This window comes from Schistocerca nitens, chromosome 10, assembly GCF_023898315.1.
Source record: "Schistocerca nitens isolate TAMUIC-IGC-003100 chromosome 10, iqSchNite1.1, whole genome shotgun sequence".
NCBI classification, from domain to species: Eukaryota; Metazoa; Arthropoda; class Insecta; order Orthoptera; family Acrididae; genus Schistocerca; species Schistocerca nitens.
In genome coordinates this window covers 70,487,672-70,507,744 of record NC_064623.1, presented here as the reverse complement: position 1 = coordinate 70,507,744, position 20,073 = coordinate 70,487,672, and the positions used below count along the sequence as shown (strand labels likewise).

The following is a 20,073-nucleotide window of genomic DNA, read 5'->3' as shown; positions in this document are numbered from 1 at the left end:
AACCTCGCGACCGCTACGGTCGCAGGTTCGAATCCTGCCTCGGGCATGGATGTGTGTGATGTCCTTAGGTTAGTTAGGTTTAAGTAGTTCTAAGGTCTAGGGGACTGATGACCTGAGATGTTAAGTCCCATAGTGCTCACAGTCATTTGAATCATCAGTTACACAATGAATCACACAAATCTAAAGGATGTAAAATCGACTAAGCACTTAAGTGTTATAATTACGAATAAATTAAATTGGAACGATCACAAACATAATGATTTACTGGCAGAACAGTTAGAAAATGTAACATGTTTACTATGGAGACTCCTCACACTACGCTTGTCCGCCCTCTTCCGGAGTATTTTTGTGCGGTGTGGGATCCTCATGCCGTAGGACTGAAGGAGGATATCGAAAAAGTTCAAAGATTTTGAGTTCGTTTCGTATTATCGCGGAATGAGGGAGAGAGTGCCTTGGCTATCTTACACGAATTTGGTTGGCAGTCATTATAAACAGAGGCGTTTTTTTCTGCGGCAGGAACTTCTCATGAAATTTCAATCAGTAAATTCCTCCTCAGAGTGTGAAGATATTTTGTTAGCGCCCACCTGCGTAAGGAGAAATGATAATTATAGTAAAATAAGAGAAATCACAGATCACACGGAAGATTTCCCTTGGGCTTCTTCGGGATTGGAACAGTGGGGAAGTACGAGGGTTGACTGAAAAGTAATTACACCACCTTCGTAACTCGTCAACAGTTGGCAGCATTGGTATACGCAGGTACTGGCTTGTTCCGTAGCTTCTTCTGTACAGCTCCAGTTGGCGGGAAACCTTAGCACCGAACAGTTGTGTTGTTACAGTGTGAAGTATGGAACTCTGCACAGACGGTCGGTCAATACGATTTGAGCAACGTGCAGTCATTGAATTCTTGACAGCAGGAGGTGTCACCCCAAAGGAGATTCATCAGACAATGAAAGCAGTTTATGGTGATTGTGTTGATGTGGGTACTGTGCGTTGTTGGGCGAGTAAGTTTAAAGATGTTGAGGCTGGAACATCTGACCTGTGACAGAACCACAGGGTTTCACAAGCAAAATGTTGACTGATTGATTCAGGACGATCGTCGTATCGCTCAGAGGGAAACTGCAAGCAGAATAGGAATTTCCCAAGAACGTGTGGGTTTGTTTTGCTGCTGTAGGCGCCCCGGTGGTCGCGGTCGCGTGCGGTGGACTGGATGGCCGAGCGGTGACCTCTCCAGTTGTCAGGATGCTAGGAAATGGCTGTAGAAGCGTCAGAATCGCCAAAGAAACATTATTAACTCATAAGGTGGAAGGAGTATATAGAGGGTCTATACAAGGGCGATGTACTTGAGGACAATATTGTGGAAATGGAAGAGGATGTAGATGAAGATGAAATGGGAAATACGATACTGCGTGAAGAGTTTGACAGAGCACTGAAAGACCTGAGTCGAAACAAAGCCCCGGGAGAACATTCCATTAGAACTACTGATGGCCTTGGGAGAGCCAGTCATGACAAAACTCTACCATCTGGTGAGCAAGATGTAGGAGACAGGCGAAGTACCCTCGGACTTCAAGAAGAATATAATAATTCCAATCCGAAAGAAAGCAGGTGTTGACAGATGTGAAAATTACCGAACTATCAGTACAATAAGTCACAGCTGCAAAATACTAACGCGAATTCTAGTAGAAGCGGAGCTCGGGGAAGATCAGTTTGGTTTCCGTAGAAATGTTGGAACACGTGAGGCAATACTGGCCCTACGACTTATCTTAGAAGCTAGATTAAGGAAGGGCAAACCTACGTTTTTTAGCATTTGTAGACTTAGAGAAAGCTTTTGACAATGTTGACTAGTATATTCTCTTTCAAATTCTGAAGGTGGCAGGGGTAAAATACAGGGAGCGAAAGGCTATTTACAATTTGTATAGAAACCAGATGGGTGTTATAAGAGTCGAGGGACATGAAAGGGAAGGAATGGTTGGGAATGGAGTGAGACAGGGTTGTAGTCTCTCCCCGATGTTATTCAATATGTATATTGAGCAAGCAGTGAAGGAAACAAAAGAAAAATTCGGAGTAGGTTTTAAAATCCATGGAGAAGAAATAAAAACTTTGAGGTTCGCCGATGACATTGCAATTCAAATGGTTCAAATGGCTCTGAGCACTATGGGACTTAACAACTGCGGTCATCAGTCCCCTAGAACTTAGAACTACTTAGACCTAACTAACCTAAGGACATCACACACATCCATGCCCGAGGCAGGATTCGAACCTGCGACCGTAGCAGTCGCGTGGTTCCGGACTGAGCGCCTAGAACCGCTAGACCACCGCGGCCGGCTGACATTGTAATTCTGTCAGAGACAGCAAAGGACTTGGAAGAGCAGATGAACGGAATGAATAGTGTCTTGAAAGGAGGATATAAGATGAACATCAACAAAAGCCAAACGAGGATAATGGAATGTAGTCGAATTAAGTCGAGTGATGCTGAGGGAATTAGATTAGGAAATGAGACACTTAAAGTAGGAAAGGAGTTTTGCTATTTGGGGAGCAAAATAACTGATGATGGTCGAAGTAGAGAGGATACAAAATGTAGACTGGCAATGGCAAGGAAAGCGTTTCTGAAGAAGAGAAATTTGTTAACATCGAGTATAGATTTAAGTGTCAGGAAGTCATTTCTGAAAGTATTTGTATGGAGTGTAGCCATGTATGGAAGTGAAACATGGACGATACATAGTTTGGACAAGAAGAGAATAGAAACTTTCGAAATGTGGTGCTACAGAAGAATGCTGAAGATTAGATGGGTAGATCAAATAACTAATGAGGAAGTATTAAATAGGATTGGGGAGAAGAGAAGTTTGTGGCACAACTTGACCAGAAGAAGGGATCGGTTGGTAGGACATGTTATGAGGCATCAAGGGATCACCAATTTAGTAATGGAGGGCCGCGTGGAGGGTAAAAATCGTAGAGGGAGACCAAGAGATTAATACACTAAGAAGATTCAGAAGGATGTAGGTTGCAGTAGGTACTGGGAGATGAAGAAGCTTGCACAGGATAGAATAGGATGGAGAGCTGCATCAAACCAGTCTCAGAACTGAAGACTACAACAACAACAACAACACCTTTATTCCTGCCGAGTACAATGTGGCTTGGTGATATCAACGACCTTCCCCGAGTCCTCGCTGACTCGTAGCGATGACACCAGATCCGGGCCGCACAGTCTTGCTAGCGCAGCGCCGCGTGCTGTGACGTAGCGGAGGAATGCCCTTACTTCGGCCGCGCGTGGCTGGCGGCGCCCGGGTGGCCGGTCGGCTGGACAGCAGGCTGCTGCGCGTGAAGGCTCTGGGTTGGAGTCCCGACGCTGTCGGCACGAGAGGCGTTCTCATAGTGCGGAGTGAACTCTATCCCACCCCGTCTTCTTCCCTGCTCCTCCTGGTGGCTCGTCCGCGGTGGACGGGCGGAACGGGCTGCAGTCCCCCAGCGTCGTCGGCTCACCCGGTTGTGACGGCGGATGCCCAGGGCCTAGGCCCCGCACGATCTGGACGGCGGCTCACTGATGTGGTCAGCATTGGCGGCAAGCGAGGGTGCCGCGATGTCTGCTAATCGTTGGTCGATGATTGACAGCGGCAGCACAGAGGAACAGAGCTGGTACTGTCCCCTCACGTTTACATCTACATCTACATCCATACTCCGCAAGCCACCTGACGGTCTGTGGCGGAGGGTACCCTGAGTACGTCTATCGGTTCTCCCTTCTATTCCAGTCTCGTATTGTTTGTGGAAAGAAGGATTGTCGGTATGCTTCTGTGTGGGCTCTGATCTCTCTGATTTTGTCCTCATGGTCTCTTCGCGAGATATACGTAGGAGGGAGCAATATACTGCATAACTGTTTGGTGAAGGTATGTTGTCGAAACTTTAACAAAAGCCCGTACCGAGCTACTGAGCGTCTCTCCTGCAGAGTCTTCCACTGGAGTTTATCTATCATCTCCGTAACGCTTTCGCGATTATTAAATGATCCTGTAACGAAGTGCGCTGCTCTCCGTTGGATCTTCTCTTTCTCTTCTATCAATCCTATGTGGTACGGATCCCACACTGTTGAGCAGTATTCAAGCAGTGCGCGAACAAGCGTGCTGTAACCTACTTCCTTTGTTTTCGGATTGCATTTCCTTAGGATTCTTCCAATGAATCTGAGTTTGGCATCTGCTTTACCGACGATCAACTTTATATGATCATTCCATTTTAAATCACTCCTAATGCCTACTCCCAGATAATTCACAGAATTAACTGCTTCCAGGTGCTGACCTGCTATTTTGTAGCTGAATGATAAGGGAACTATCTTTCTATGTATTCGCAGCACATTACACTTGTCTACATTGAGATTCAATTGCCATTCCCTGCACCATGCGCCAATTCGCTGCAGATCCTCCTGCATTTCAGTACAATTTTACAACCTCTCGATGTACCACAGCATCATCCGCAAAAAGCCTCAGTGAACTTCTGATGTCATCCACAAGGTCATTTATGTATATTGTGAATAGCAACGGTCCTATGACACTCCCCTGCGGCACACCTGAAATCACTCTTACTTCAGAAGACTTCTCTCCATTGAGAATGACATACTGCGTTCTGTTATCTAGGAACTCTTCAATCCAATCACACAATTGGTCTGATAGTCCATATGCTCTTACTTTGTTCGTTAAACGACTGTGGGGAACTGTATCGAACGCCTTGCGGAAGTCAAGAAACACGGCATCTACCTGTGAACCCGTGTCTATGGCTCTCTGAGTCTCGTGGACGAATAGCGCGAGCTGGGTTTCACACGACCGTCTTTTTCGAAAGCCATGCTGATTCCTACAGAGTAGATTTCTAGTCTCCAGAAAAGTCATTATACTCGAACATAATACGTGTTCCAAAATTCTGGGCCGCTGCTGGATGGGCCGCCCTTACTGCAACATCTCCTTAATAAAGATTAACATCTCGATCACCGAGCTGAGCGCTACGCGGCGATCCAGTACACATCCAACTGCAAGTCTAACTGCGACTGCCCTGTTGCTATCAAAGATGGCGTATTTAAAGGAAGCACCAGCGACGTGCTGACGTCATGCTCGTTTGTAATGACCGCATTCGTTCCACTTATACTGCTGATTCATCTCTCGTACTCGCCCCTTAGGTGTTCTTGCGACAGAGTTACGTGTTGTTACGACAGACTTACGCGAAGTTGTGAAATGCTGTACAGCTGACGCTATACCTCTGTCTTGCACTCTACGAAAGTCTCCGTCTAACACAAACCCGCGTGCTAAGCAATTATCTCTCGCCTGCTGTGTGTAACCAGGCCATTGCCCCTGCGTGACGACACATTCCGATACATGTGCAATCCTCCTACCTCTGGCTCTCGACATAGGCAACGAAACTTTGACAATATTCCACGTTTGCAACTCTTTATTATTCCGCGACACTACACTGCAACATGCCAGTGCCAAACATTTCAGATGCCACCACAGCTGAACTTCTGAGTCTCACTATCGTACGGCATCCTCTATACAGTCTGACTTCCACCTGTTCCCGATAATGAAAGACGATCTGCGGGGACATAATTATGCTTCTGATGAAGACGTTGAAAGAACTGTGTGCTTGTGGAAACAGAGTGTCGACTTCTTCCGTGACGGCTTCAGAAAACTTGTTCATCGTTGGCAGAAATGTATCCAATAGGCTGGCGATTATGCGGAAAAGTGAATATCGGTAATTAAAGATCACAATCTAAGGATTATTTCTGCGTTTGATTTATTAAAATATTCCCATCAAAACCCAATTAACAAAGGTTGAGGCATAACTTTTGATTCAACCCTTGTAGCTTGGTTCTATGAACCATCTGCCAGGAACTTAGTTGTGGACTGCAGAGTAATCATGCGAAGGTACACCGATAAACCACTGTCCACCGTGGCGTTGGATGCAGCCTGGTGGCTTTGCGGTCACGCGACGCGGTAACGAAAGTGTGTAAGCGGAGGGGACACGGACGGGAGATCACCCTAGCGAAGTATGCTCTGCAAATGTGTAAATCCATCGAGGTAAGCGACTTTGACAAAGGGCAAATTATTACTCAGAGCCAGTGAGCGAGTGTCTCGGAAACGACGAAGCCGGCCGAATGTTCACGTGCTACTGTCGTGAGAACATACGGAAAGAGGCAGAAGGACAGGGCAAGTACTACTAGGCGCTAAATGGTTGGACGTCCATGTGTCTTCACTAAACGTGGGGTTCTGAGGCTTGTCTGCTCTGCAAAGTAGGATAGTTGATGCTCTGTGGCATCTCTGCCGAAAGAGCACAATGTTGGTGCAGGCACAAGTGTTTCGGAGAACACAGTTCATCGTACGTTGTTGAACATGGAGCTGCGCAGCAGATCACCCCTACGTGTTCAAATGTTGACCCAACGACATGGTCAGTTACGATTGTAGCGAGCATAGGACCGTACGGATTCGACCGTCGATCAATGGAAATATCTCAGCTCTTCGGGTGAATCACATTTTTCCTACACTAGGTCGATGGTCGTCTCCACAAATACCGTCGTCGAGGTGAACGGTGGCTCGAAGCGCGCAGCGCGCCACGTGCGCAGGCTGCTGGGAGCAGTATTATGCTACGGGAGACATTCTCCTGCGTTTGCATGGGACGTGTGGTAGTAATCGAAGACACGCTGACGGCTGCGAACCACGTGTGGCCCTTCATGCTTGATTTCTTCCCTGGCGGCGATAACATCTTTCAGCAGTATAATTGTCCATGTCTAGGAGCCAGAACCGCACTACACTCATTTGAGCAGCATTTCAGTGAACTGACGTTGATGTCTCGGCGACAAAATTCGCCTGATGTAAATCGTACGCGACCCATCCCGGTCGCTATCGCGCGCCATCATCGCGTACGCAAAACAGCGGACCGATATTTACGCGAATTATACGACCTGCGCGTAGACATCTAATGCCACGTACCTGCACAAACCTACCAACAAACTGTAGGATCAGTCGCGCGGGGTAGAGTAGCCGCACGGTTCGCGCTGCTCCCCCCCCCCCCCCCCTGAAGGTTCGATTCCCTCCTCGGGCATGGGTGTGTGTGTTGTCTGTACCATAAGTTAATTTAAGTTAGATTTAGTAGAGTGTAAGCCTATGGACCGATTACCTCAGCAGTTTGCTCCCGTAGGAATTTCGCACCACCACCACCACCAATTGTTGGCGCCCTGATACGCAGAATCAGAGATGTTCTTCGTTCCAAACATGGAAAAACAAACTATTGATAGAGTGGTTGTAATGTAGATGTTCAGTTATCTCTCAAATGTTAGGGACTCTTGCTTTCTATATCTACATCGACATTTATACTCCGCACTCCAACGGTGTGTGGCAGAGGGCACTTTACGTGCCACTGTCATTACCTCCCTTTCCTGTTCCAGTCACGTATGATTCGCGGGAAGAACGACTGCCGGAAAGCCTCCCTGCGCGTTCGAATCTCTCTGATTTTACATTTGTGATCTGCTCGGGAGGTATAGCTAGGTAGAACCAATATATTCGATACCTCTCCAGAAACGCACCCTCTCGAAACCTGGACAGCAAACTACACCGCAATGCAGCGCGCCTCTCTTGCAGAGTCTGCCACTTGAGTTTGCTAAACATCTCCGTAACGCTATCACGCTTACCAAATAACCCTGTGACGAAACGCGCCGCTCTGCTTTGTATCTTCCCTATTTCCTCCGTCAATCCAACCTGGTAGGGATCCCACACTGATGAGCAATACTCAAGTATAGGTCGAACGAGTGTTTTGTAAGCCACCTCCTATGTGGATGGACTACATTTTCTAAGGACTCACCCAATGAATCTCAACCTGGCACCCGCCTTACCAACAATTAATTTTATATGATCATTCCAAAAATATGGTTCAAATGGCTCTGAGCACTATGGGACTCAACTGCTGTGGTCATAAGTTCCCTAGAACTTAGAACTACTTAAACCTAACTAACCTAAGGACAGCACACAACACCCAGCCATCACGAGGCAGAGAAAATCACTGACCCCGCCGGGAATCGAACCCGGGAACCCGGGCGTGGGAAGCGAGAACGCTACCGCACGACCACGAGATGCGGGCTGATCATTCCACTTCAGATCGTTCCGTACGCATACACCCAGATATTTTACAGAAGTAACTGCTACCAGTGTTTGTTCCGCTATCATATAATCATGCAATAAAGGATCCTTCTTCCTATGTATTCGCAATACATTGCATTTGTCTACGTCTCAAAAATGAGATCGACAGGAAGTGCAAAATGGCTAAGCAGGCATGGCTAGAGGACAAATGAAAGGATGTAGAGGCTTATCTCACTAGGGGTAAGATAGTTACTGCCTACAGGAAAATTAAAGAGACCTTTGGAGAAAAGAGAGCCACTTGTATGAAAATCAAGAGCTCAGATGGAAACCCAGTTCTAAGCAAAGAAGGGAAAGCAGAAAGGTGGAAGGAGTGTATAGAATGTCTATACAAGGGCGATGTTTTGAGGACAATATTATGGAAATGGAAGAGGATGTAGATGAAGATGAAATGGGAGATACGATACTGCGTGACGAGTTTGACAGAGCACTGAAAGACCTGAGTCGAAACAAGGCCCCCGGAGTAGACAACATTCCATTGGAACTACTGACGGCCTTGGGAGAGCCAGTCCTGACAAAACTCTACCATCTGGTGAGCAAGATGTATGAGACAGGCGAAATACCCTCAGACTTCAAAAAGAAAATTCCAATCCCAAAGAAAGCAGGTGTTGACAGATGTGAAAATTACCGAACTATCAGTTTAATAAGTCACAGCTGCAAAATACTAACGCGAATTCTTTACAGACGAATCGAAAAACTGATAGAAGCCGACCTCGGGGAAGGTCAGTTTGGATTCCGCAGAAATGTTGGAACCCATGAGACAATACTGACTCTACGACTTATCTTAGAAAATAGATTAAGGAAAGGCAAACCTACATTTCTAGCATTTGTAGACTTAGAGAAAGCTTTTGACAATGTTGAGTGGAATACTCTCTTTCAAATTCTAAAGGCTATTTACAATTTGTACAGAAACCAGATGGGTGTTATAAGAGTCAAGGGACATGAAAGGGAAGCAGGGGTTGGGAAGGGAGTGAGACAGGGTTGTAGCCTCTCCCGATGTTATTCAATCTGTATATTGAGCAAGCAGTAAAGGAAACAAAAGAAAAATTCGGAGTAGGAATAAAAATCCATGGAGGAGAAATAAAAACTTTGAGGTTTGCCGATGATATTGTAATTCTGTCAGAGACAGCAAGGGACTTGGAAGTGCAGCTGAACAGAATGGACAGTGTCTTGAAAGGAGGATATATGATGAACATCAACAAAAGCAAAACGAGGATAATGGAATGTAGTCGAATTAAGTCGGGTGATGCTGAGGGAATTAGATTAGGAAATGAGACACTTAAAGTAGTAAAGGAGTTTTGCTATTTGAGGAGCAAAATAACTGACGATGGTCGAAGTAGAGAGGATACAAAATGTAGACTGGCAATGGCAAGGAAAGCGTTTCTGAAGAAGAGAAATTTGTTAACATCGAGTATAGATTTAAGTGCCAGGAAGTCGTTTCTGAAAGTATTTGTATGGAGTGTAGCCATGTATGGAAGTGAAACATGGACTATAAATAGTTTAGACAAGAAGAGAGTAGAAGCTGTCGAAATGTGGTGCTACAGAAGAATGCTGAAGATTAAGTGGGTAGATCACATAACTAATGAGGAGGTATTGAGTAGAATTGGGGAGAAGAGGAGTTTGTAGCACAACTTGACAAGAAGAAGGGACCGGTTGGTAGGAGATGTTCTGAGGCATCAAGGGATCACAAATATGCATTGGAGGGCAGCGTGGAGGGTAAAAATCGTAGAGGGAGACCAAGAGATGAATACACTAAGCAGATTCAGAAGGATGTTAGTTGTAGTAAGTACGAGGAGATGAAGAAGCTTGCACAGGATAGAGTAGCATGGAGAGCTGCATCAAACCAGTCTCAGGACTGAAAACAACAACAACAACAACATGTTAAGGATCAGTTGCCACTCCCTGCACCAAGTGCCTATCCGCTGCAGATCTTCCTGCATGTCGCTGCAATTTTCTAATGCTGCTGCTGTATGCTACACCATCATCCGCGAAAAGCCAAATGGAGCTTCCGACACTATCTGCAAGGTCATTTATATATATTGTGAAAAGGAATGGTCCCATAACACTCCCCTGTGGCACGCCAGAGGTTACTTTAACGTCTGTAGACGTCTCTCCATTGAGAACAACATGCTGTGTTCTGTTTGCTAAAAACTCTTCCATCCAGCCACACAGTTGGTCTGATATTCCGTAGGCTCTTACTTTGTTTATCAGGCGGCAGTGCGGAACTGTATCGAACGCCTTCCGGAAGTCAAGGAAAATGGCATCTACCTGGGAGCCTGTATCTAATATTTTCTGGGTCTCATGAACAAATAAAGCGAGTTGGGTCTCACACGATCGCTGTTTCCAGAATCCATGTTGATTCCTACAGAGTAGATTCTGCGTTTCCAGAAATGACATGATACGCGTGCAGAAAACATGTTCTAAAATTCTACAACAGATCGATGTCAGAGATATAGGTCTATAGTTTTGCGCATCTGCTCTACAACCCTTCTTGAAAACTGGAACTACGTGTGTTCTTTTCCAATCATTTGCAACCTCCCGTTCCTCTAGAGACGTGCGGTACACGACTATTAGAAGGGGGCAAGTTCTTTCGCGTACTCTGTGTAGAATCGAATTGGTATCCCGTCAGGTCCAGTGGACTTTCCTCTGTTGAGTGATTCCAGTTGCTTTTCTATTCCTTGGACACTTATTTCGATGTCAGCCACTTTTTCGTTTGTGCGAGGATTTAGAGAAGGAACTGCAGTGCGGTCTTCCTCTGTGAAACAGCTTTGGAAAAAGGTGTTTAGTATTTCAGCTTTACGCGTGTCATCCTCTGTTTCAGTGCCATTATCATCCCAGAGTGTCTGGATATGCTGTTTCGATCCACTTACTGATTTAACGTAAGACCAGAACTTCCTAGGATTTTGTGTTAAGTCGGTACATAGAATTTTACTTTCGAATTCACTGAACGCTTCACGCATAGCCCTCCTTACGCTAACTTTGATATCGTTTGGCTTCTGTTTGTCTGAGAGGTTTTGGCTGCGTTTAAATTTGCAGTGAAGCTCTCTTTGCTTTCGTAGTAGTTTCCTAACTTTGTTGTTGAACCACGGTGGGTTTTTCCCGTCCCTCACAGTTTTATTCGGCACGTACCTGTGTAAAACGCATTTTACGATTGCCTTGAACTTTTTCCATAAACACTCAACATTGTCGGAACAGAAATTTTCGTTTTGATCTGTTAGGTAGTCTGAAATCTGCCTCCTATTACTCTTGCTAAACGTTGTGTTCGTAGTAGAAAGAGCCCTGATGAAGAATTAAATGGTGTAATATTTCATCGACCTTCTCTGCTCACTGCCATTAATCGAGCACGACGGATAAACCGAGTATTTTCCGCGCTTTCACGGCAGCAGCAAACCAGTGAACAGCGCAAGACGCAGCTTACGGCACAGGGAAGATAGGGAGGCGTTGTTTGGCGACCGCGACAGGAGCAGACAGTATCCTGCGGCGAAGAATTGGTGTGGTAGGGGAGTCCCCGGCAACTTCTTACAAAGGCGCCGAGTAGCAGCAGAAGTTGCTGGGAAGGGTGGGTGGTTGGGGTGGTGGGTGGGGGAGGGGAAGGGGAAGGGTGGGGAGGGGAGTCCCCGCATTCAGCAGGGAGCGCCCGGCAGGCTGTACACAGTAGGCAGCACAGGCAGTACTCGCGTAATAGAGACTGACACTGTGGCTGCGCGCCGCTCGCACTCACAAAGCCGGCGCCGGGACAATGCCGGCGGGCCGTCGATAGCTGTGTCAGCGGGGCCCGGGCGCGCGGAATGCGGCAGTGTGCGCCGTGTCACGCGGCGTCAGCGTCAGCGTCAGGGGGGCCACGCCCCTGCAGGATGCGGCGCCGCTCCCAGGCGCTCCGGCCGTCCGGAATGTGTACGCTGCTCGGAAAGCGTTCTGCCACACCCGCGTAACTGACAACGTGTGTGGAAATACACAGTGTTCGCGGAAATTCCTGTTACAGGCTTCTGGGACTTGTAGTATCCTCGTCGCCTCTGTAGAGTCTTGTGCCGTAGGAAGCAAGGGAGGGGATGTTGTTATGGGTGGCCGGCATCCTCTTTCTACAACACAAATGCACACGTGGGTTAATATGGGGACTTAGGGAAAGCAGGTAAAGGTGTGGAAGGAACGTAATCAGTTACCATTGGTTGCACAGTAAACACATACACTTTATTTAAGGAAATAATTATTTTTTTAAACCATCATTTTAAAAAAAATTGACTGTAACACAAGCTACACTTAAGGCCTTATTACGAAAGAATTCAAAATTATTTGTCAGCTGAAGGCCACGAGCAATACTTCACAACAATTAACAGCTGAAGGCTGAATTACAAATGGTTCAAATGGCTCTGAGCACTATGGGACTTAACATCTGAGGTCATCAGACCCTTGAACTTAGAACTACTTAAACCTAACTAACGTGAGGACATCACACACATCCATGCCCGAGGCAGGATTCGAACCTGCGACCGTAGCGGTCGCGCGGTTCCAGACTGAAGCGCCTAGAACCGCTCGGTCACACCGGCCGGCGACTGAATTACAAATGAGGAAGACAACTACACGTTAAAAATACGAAATATTTTTTTAAAAACGATCATTAAAAGAATTGACTGTAACACAAGCTACACTGACGGCTGAAGGCTTTATTAAGTAAGAATTTAAATTATTTGCCGGCTGAAGGCCACAAGCAATAGGAATAATTAAAACAAATATTATCTTTAAACAATTGACACAATCAGACCCAATAAAGAAGGGAGTGATACGCAGACAGTGCTCCAAGGTTCGACCTGAGATAAGCCCCTACAGATGCGTAAGCGGTGAGGCAGGCAGCCACGAGTTATGGTCACGTAACAGGATGGCAGCTCAAACTAGGGACAGTTTAAACGCCGACCAACCCTCTTACCAAATCCACCTAACATCTGATAACAAGTACAACGATGGAATAATTCAGGCGAGGGCGAAGTGACAGACAGCACTGCGTCTGCAGAATCCGGTTTTTAAAAGGCAGAAGGAACCACTGCACAAATGCAGTACGCAGAGAGCGTTAACTGCTCGTTCACACACACTAGATACACACGGGCCCTCTAAAACAATTCCACCAACAACTCAAAGAATGCTAAAGCAGTCACAGTGGAAAAACAAACACGAACCAGAAGTCGACACAAACAGAGAGGGCCCAGAAGCGGCCGAAGACCAAATACACGTTGTCCGATGAACGACCAACCAAAGTTCGTCCCCGCTCAAGTCAGGCAAGGGATAGGTGCCACCAGTATGAATCGTCGACTGACAGCTTATCGCCATGAGATCACGTCCACGGACGGACATACACACACACACACACACAAGTGAAGGCTGCACTACTCGACTATAACGATGCGTTCAACTTAAACTCGCTGAATCCGGACCGCGACGTGGTCACGCACTCTCGCGACCACATCCTTCAATTGGGCAGTGCATGTGTCGCCAGCTGCCCCGGCCAGTAATGGTGCTGTCCGGACCTCACTGCTCCTCCGTCCTAAGCCAACTTGCCTGACACACGACGACCCGGAAGTACACTACTGGCCACTAAAATTGCTACACCAAGAAGAAATGCAGATGATAAACGGGTATTCATTGGACAAATATATTATACTAGAACTGACATGTGATTGCATTTTCACGCAATTTGGGCGCATAGATCCTCAGAAATCAGTACCCAGAACAACCACCTCTGGCCTTAATATCGGCCTTGATACGCCTGGGCATTCAGTCAAACACAGTTTCGATGGCTGCCCATGCAGCTTCAACACGATACCACAGTTCATCAAGAGCAGTGACTGGCGTATTGTGACGAGCCAGTTGCTCGGCCACCAATGACCAGAAGATTTCAGTTGGTGAGAGATCTGGAGAATGTGCTGGCCAGGGCAGCAGTCGAACATTTTCTGTATCCAGAAAGGCCCGTACAACACCTGCAACATGCGGTCGTGCATTATCCTGCTGAAATGTTGGGTTTCGCAGGGATCGTATGTAGGGTAAAGCCAAGGGTCGTAACACGTGTGAAATGCAACGTCCGCTGTTCAAAGCGCCGTCAATGCGAACGAGAGGTGACCGAGACGTGTAACCAATGGCATCCCATACCATCACGCCCGGTGATACGCCAGTATGGCAATGAGGAATACACGCTTCCAATGTGCGTTCACTGCGATGTCGCCAAACATGGATCCGACCATCATGATGCTGTAAACAGAACCTGGATTCATCCTAAAAAATTACGTTTTGTCATTCGTGCACCCAGGTTCGTCGTTGAATACACCTTCGCAGGTGCTCCTGTCTGTGATGCAGCGTCAAGGGTAACCGCAACCGTGGTCTCCGAGCTGATAGTCCATGCTGCTGCAAGCGTCGGCGAACTATTCGAGGATATGGTTGTCGTCTTGCAAACGTCCCCATCTGTTGACTCAGGGATCGAGATGTGGTTGCATTATCCGTTACAGCCATGCGGATAAGGTGCCTGTCATCTCGACTGCTAGTGGCACGAGGCCGTTGGGATGCAGCACGGCGTTCCGTATTACCCTCCTGAACCCACCGATTCCATATTCTGCTAACAGTCATTGGATCTCGACCAACGCGAGCAGGGATGTCGCGATACGATAAACCGCAATCGCGATAGGCTACAATCCGACCTTTATCAAAGTCGGAAACGTGATGGTACGCATTTCTCCTCGTTACACGAGGCATGACACCAACGTTTCACCAGTCAACGCCGGTCAACTGCTGTTTGTGTATCAGAAATCGGTTGGAAACTTTCCTCATGTCAGCACGTTGTAGGTGTCGCCACCGGCGCCAACCTTGTGTGATTCCTCTGAAAAGCTAATCATTTGCATATCACAGCATCTTTTTCCTGTCGGTTAAATTTCGCCTTTGTAGCACGTCAACTTCGTGGTATAGCAATTTTAATGGCCAGTAGTGTACTTTGAAACGTCTGTCGTATGGCAACGGTAGTTGTCCGGAGATGGGTTCCTATTCACAATGTTATGCACTCAATCCCCTCTACGACTGCTATAAGTCTGTAAAAGGAATTTTCTTACACCCTATATATTAGTGTGCAGGAGGTTATGTTCAAGGTGTTTGAGAAACATCCATCCGATTTCATCAGTGCAGAAAACCATCTGCGTAACTCCTTCATTTTAGTGGATAATCGGTTTCGACCAGTGGTTATTCGGAGATGAAGACAGGTAGAGCAACATGGAAAGCTGCTTCAAACCAGTCTTCGGATTGAAGACCACGACATCAAATGTCCTGTTATTTTTCGTATTTTATTGGTTTATAGACCAAATTAGCGTGTATTCTTGGTTTTCAAATGGTGTATGGAAATGGTGAAACTAAACTCGGCTTGTCTGTGTATCTGTCGTGTGGTATTATGTTGGTAAAGAGCTGTGGCAAATTTCTTGTTGCGTGTTGTTGAGTCCGTTGAAAGCCGCCATGTTTATTTGCAGATTGCTTCCCCGGCCTCCCCAGCGTCTCTCCAACACTACGTCGGCGTAGTGTAGCTGAAAGTTTGTATAGTAATTAGGGTGACTAGAAAGAGTAGCTTTTCCGTTCGAGTCTCGCTTAATTATTTATAAGAGATGAGCACTCGTTTATTTCTTTCTTGAATACAACCTTTACTCTTACTATCGAGATGTATTACGAAATATTCACAATTATAAGTTTCCTTTGTCTTTATCAGAGCAAGAACAAAATTGGAGACATTAACATTACGTTCAAGAACAGAGGTAATAAAAATCAGAGCTAATGCAATGGTAGTGTTCGCTTTTATTTTGAAAGGTGTAACGCCATTGGTCGCTACAAACGATACAGTATCTGAGAATGTTATTTCCGTAATGAAATGTGATGTTGCTGTAGTGTTTCTCAATAAAAAAGTAAAAAATAAAATAACATCTAAGGTATTTTATATTATTATTATTATTGGGCACATAGACATGAATTAATTAATTAAAATGGAATGTTAATGGATTTTACCTCTGCTAGTAAACATGACCTTTAAGAATGCATTGAATAATTGGTAACTAGTGGCTGTGAACACTACATGAATGTTTCTTGCTTTGCTGGAGGCAAGGCTGTTGAAATGATAAAACATGGCACAGAAATATTTTACTCGCTTTTCTCATTAAACTGAACTCTGCCTTCCAGCATCGTCAATACATCAGACCGGCGAGTGCATTGGTGGAGGCCTGTGACCGATGTGAATATTACGCGCCTCACGTAGTAACGTTGCCCCTATTTTGAGAGAAAATGATCGGAAAAAATGTTCTCAGTGATGTATGAATTATAATGCGATGGATTAAACGGCGAATGGGTACTAACCGTATTCGGCCCTGGCTTCCAACAGTGTGCCAGCAGCTTCTCTCCGATGCAGTCTGAAATTGGATTGGACCCTCCCGCCGGAGGTTCGAGTCCTCCGTCGGGCATGTGTGTGTGTGTGTGTGTGTGTGTGTGTGTGTGTGTGTGTGTGTGTGTGTGTGGTGTGTGTGTGTGTGTGTGTGTGTGTTGTTGTTGTTAGCATAAGTTAGTTTAAGTAGTGTGTAAGTCTAGGGACCGATGACCTTAGAAGTTTGGTCCCATAGAAATTCACACGTATTTGAAGATTTTGAAACTGGACTAAAAAATGCGTAATAAAATCATATGTAGCAAATCACATATAACATGACTAGCAAGGAAAGGGATCTTCAAATGAAACACGGCTACTTAACACCAGATTAACATAATTATTCAACAAAAGCGGACAAGTGACACACAGCTTATCTCGATAGCAGAGGACAAAAGAGAGGGAGAGGGAGAGAGAGAGAGAGAGAGAGAGAGAGAGAGAGAGAGAGAGAGAGAGAGGGGCAGAGAGCCCGAGGTAGTCGCGTTCCGCTTTCTTATATCACTAGACAAACGAAGGTACTTGCTACGTTTCGTTTCACAGACTTTTCTTTACACGTGTTAACTCATAGATACTATTTTTACTGAATAATTCATCAATAATTAAAATACAATACATAATCACATTAGTACATCGTTTCTCTCAGTTAATACATAAATTATTATATATGTAAAAGCATTTATAATATTTTCAGGCGCTAACTAAAATTGGGGCTACTCTCACAAGCTGCAACGTAGTCGCGAATTCAACAGTGACCGGAATATAAAATAAATGGGCAGCTGGTTTTGAGTAGTAGTGCTGCTGACAAGATGAATCTTGTATATACGATTGTTTATATACACACATCAAAAGAGTTTTGCAACACCTCGGTTCCGAAAGTTTCAGAACTTGTGCAGAAATATGGAATAGAGATCAATATAAACATCATTTGCGCCCTTTTTATTGCTCATGAAAGCCACACAGTGCATGTTGTATCACCATACAGCGAGACCTTCAGAGGTGGCGGTCCAAATTGCTGTACACACACCGGTACCTCTTCTACCCAGTAGCACGTCCTCTCGCACTGATGCATGCCTGTATTCGTCGTGGCGCACTATCCACAAGTTCATCAAGGCACTGTTGGTCCAGATTGTCCCACTCCTCAACGGCGATTCGGCATAGATCCCTCAGAGTGGTTGGTGGGTCACGTTGTCCATAAACAGCCCTTTTCAACCTGTATAGAGCAGGGAACCTCCACCTTGCTGCACTCACGGGACAGTGTGTCTAAGGCATTCAGCCTGACCGGGTTGTCTCCAAACACGTCTCCGACGATAGTCTGGTTGAAGGCATATGCGACACTCATCGGTGAAGAGAACGTGATGTCTATCCTGAGCGGTCAATTCGGCATATTGTTGGTCCCATCTGTACCGCGCTACATGGTGTCGTGGTTGCAAAGATGGACCTCGCCATGGACGTCGGGAGTGAAGTTGCACATCATGCAGTCTACTGCGCATAGTTTGAGTCGTAACACGTCGTCCTGTGGTTGCACGAAAAGTATTGTTCAACATGGTGGCGTTGCTGTAAAGGTTCCTCCGAGAAATAACCTGTAGGTAGTGGTCATCCACTGCAGTAGTAACCCTTGGGCGGCTTGGGGGAGGCATGTCATCTGTATCTCCTCCGTGTCCGAACAACATCGCTTTGGTTCACTTCGACACGCCTGGACGCTTCCCTTGTTGAGAGCCCTTCCTGGCACAAAGTAACAATGCGGACGCGATCGAACCGCGGTATTGACCGTCTAGGCATGGTTGAACTGCAGAAAATACGATCCGTGTATCTCCTTCCTTGTGGAATGACTGGAGCTGATCGGCTGTCGGATCCCTTCCGTGTAATAGCCGCTGCTCATGCATGGTTGTTTACATCTTTGGGGGGTTTAGTGACATCTCTGAACAGACAAAGGGACTGTGTCTGTGATACAATATCCACACAACATCTATCCTCAGTTCTGGGAACTGGGGCGATGCAAAACTTTTTTTGATGTGTGTATATTTGACGATGCTGGCGCTGATTTTGTGTTTAGCATTTGACGACGCTGCTATGCACTTCGTCATCAGGCCACAAGTGGTCCATCGGGAGCAACCGACTGCCGTGTCATCCTCAGTCGAGGATGCGGATAGGAGGGGCGTGTGGTCAGCACACCGCTCTCCCGGTCGTTACGATGGTTTTCTTTAACCGGAGCCGCTATTATTCGGTCGAGTAGCTCCTCAATTGGCATCACGAGGCTGAGTGAACCCCGAAAAATGGCAACAGCGCATGGCGGCCCGGATGGTCACCCATCCAAGTGCCGGCCACGCCCGACAGCGCTTAACTTCGGTGATCTGACGGGAACCGGTGTATCCACTGCGGCAAGGCCTTTGCCACGATGCCACTATGGCTCCATTATATTAAGACATGTTTTTATAAAACATATCTGAAGATGGTCGTTATGCACCGAAACCAGTAGCTTAATGACAAAAATTTGTCACCGCAGACGTGAAGTAAACTATGGCTACTTTTTATTCATCTATAGACCAACATTTCATTCCACAATGACGACTATCCACGTAGAATAGAGATTTGTTAGTGACTGCCAGAGTGTCGACGTAAATGTTGCGGCAATCAAACATACACGTACGCACACCCATCCAGCCACCCCCCCCCCCCCCCCCCAACACACACACACACATGCAGTTAATGGGTGGAGAAAAGTCTGCGACGAATAAATGAGGGTGCGCTATCGCCGCGCTGCAGACGGCATCCACCGGCGTTTTCAGTTTTAGAAGAGACGGAGAGAGGGGGCGCAGTATCGCAGAAGTCGCGACAACACAGGGACCGCGCGCCCACACGCGGACACAATAGCTACGGTTGTAGCTGCTAGCCGGGGACCGCCCGGCCGTGCAGTCGCCCGCCGCGGTATTAAAAATACAAACTGCCGGCCTTGCTCGGTTCCCTGCACTCGGTTAGCCGGCGCCCCTCGCGGAGTAATTAAAATTTGAGACCTCCCCGGACGGCTGGCTCACGCACATATGCTCCGCATTGTCGGCGCCTAAACGTATCAACAGGGGAGCCCCTCCTCCATATTTAACGCACCGCGAGATCCTGCGCTGTAGCGACCGGCCAACGGCCTCAGTCCAGCTAAACGGTAGCTGGCCTTTCCGCAGACGTTCCAGCTCCAGCATACGATGGAAGGGCTCTTCAGCAACTGTAGCCACAACTCCCACGCTTACGTAGCACGTAACGCATCACCAAACATTCTGCAAAGCCGCCTATAAAATTTTCTTTCTTGTTTTTTGAAAAAAAAAAGAGATATAGTCTTATACACTGATGGAAAAGAATCGCACCGTCAAAAAAAATTAATGTAGATTAATGAAATTTCGGGAATAAATCTGCCTAGCTAGCATATTTAAGAGATTAACATTGCAAGATCAGAGATTAACGTAAACGCGAGACAAGCCGTTGCAAATATGAAATGCTGGTACATTAACA

At 46.5% G+C, this 20,073-nt stretch overlaps 1 pseudogene; it reads right to left on the bottom strand.

The window, feature by feature from the left end:
• Positions 1-18,849: 18,849 nt before the first annotated feature.
• Positions 18,850-18,967, bottom strand: LOC126210742 (5S ribosomal RNA; annotated as a pseudogene).
• Between the last annotated feature and the right edge of the window lie 1,106 nt (positions 18,968-20,073).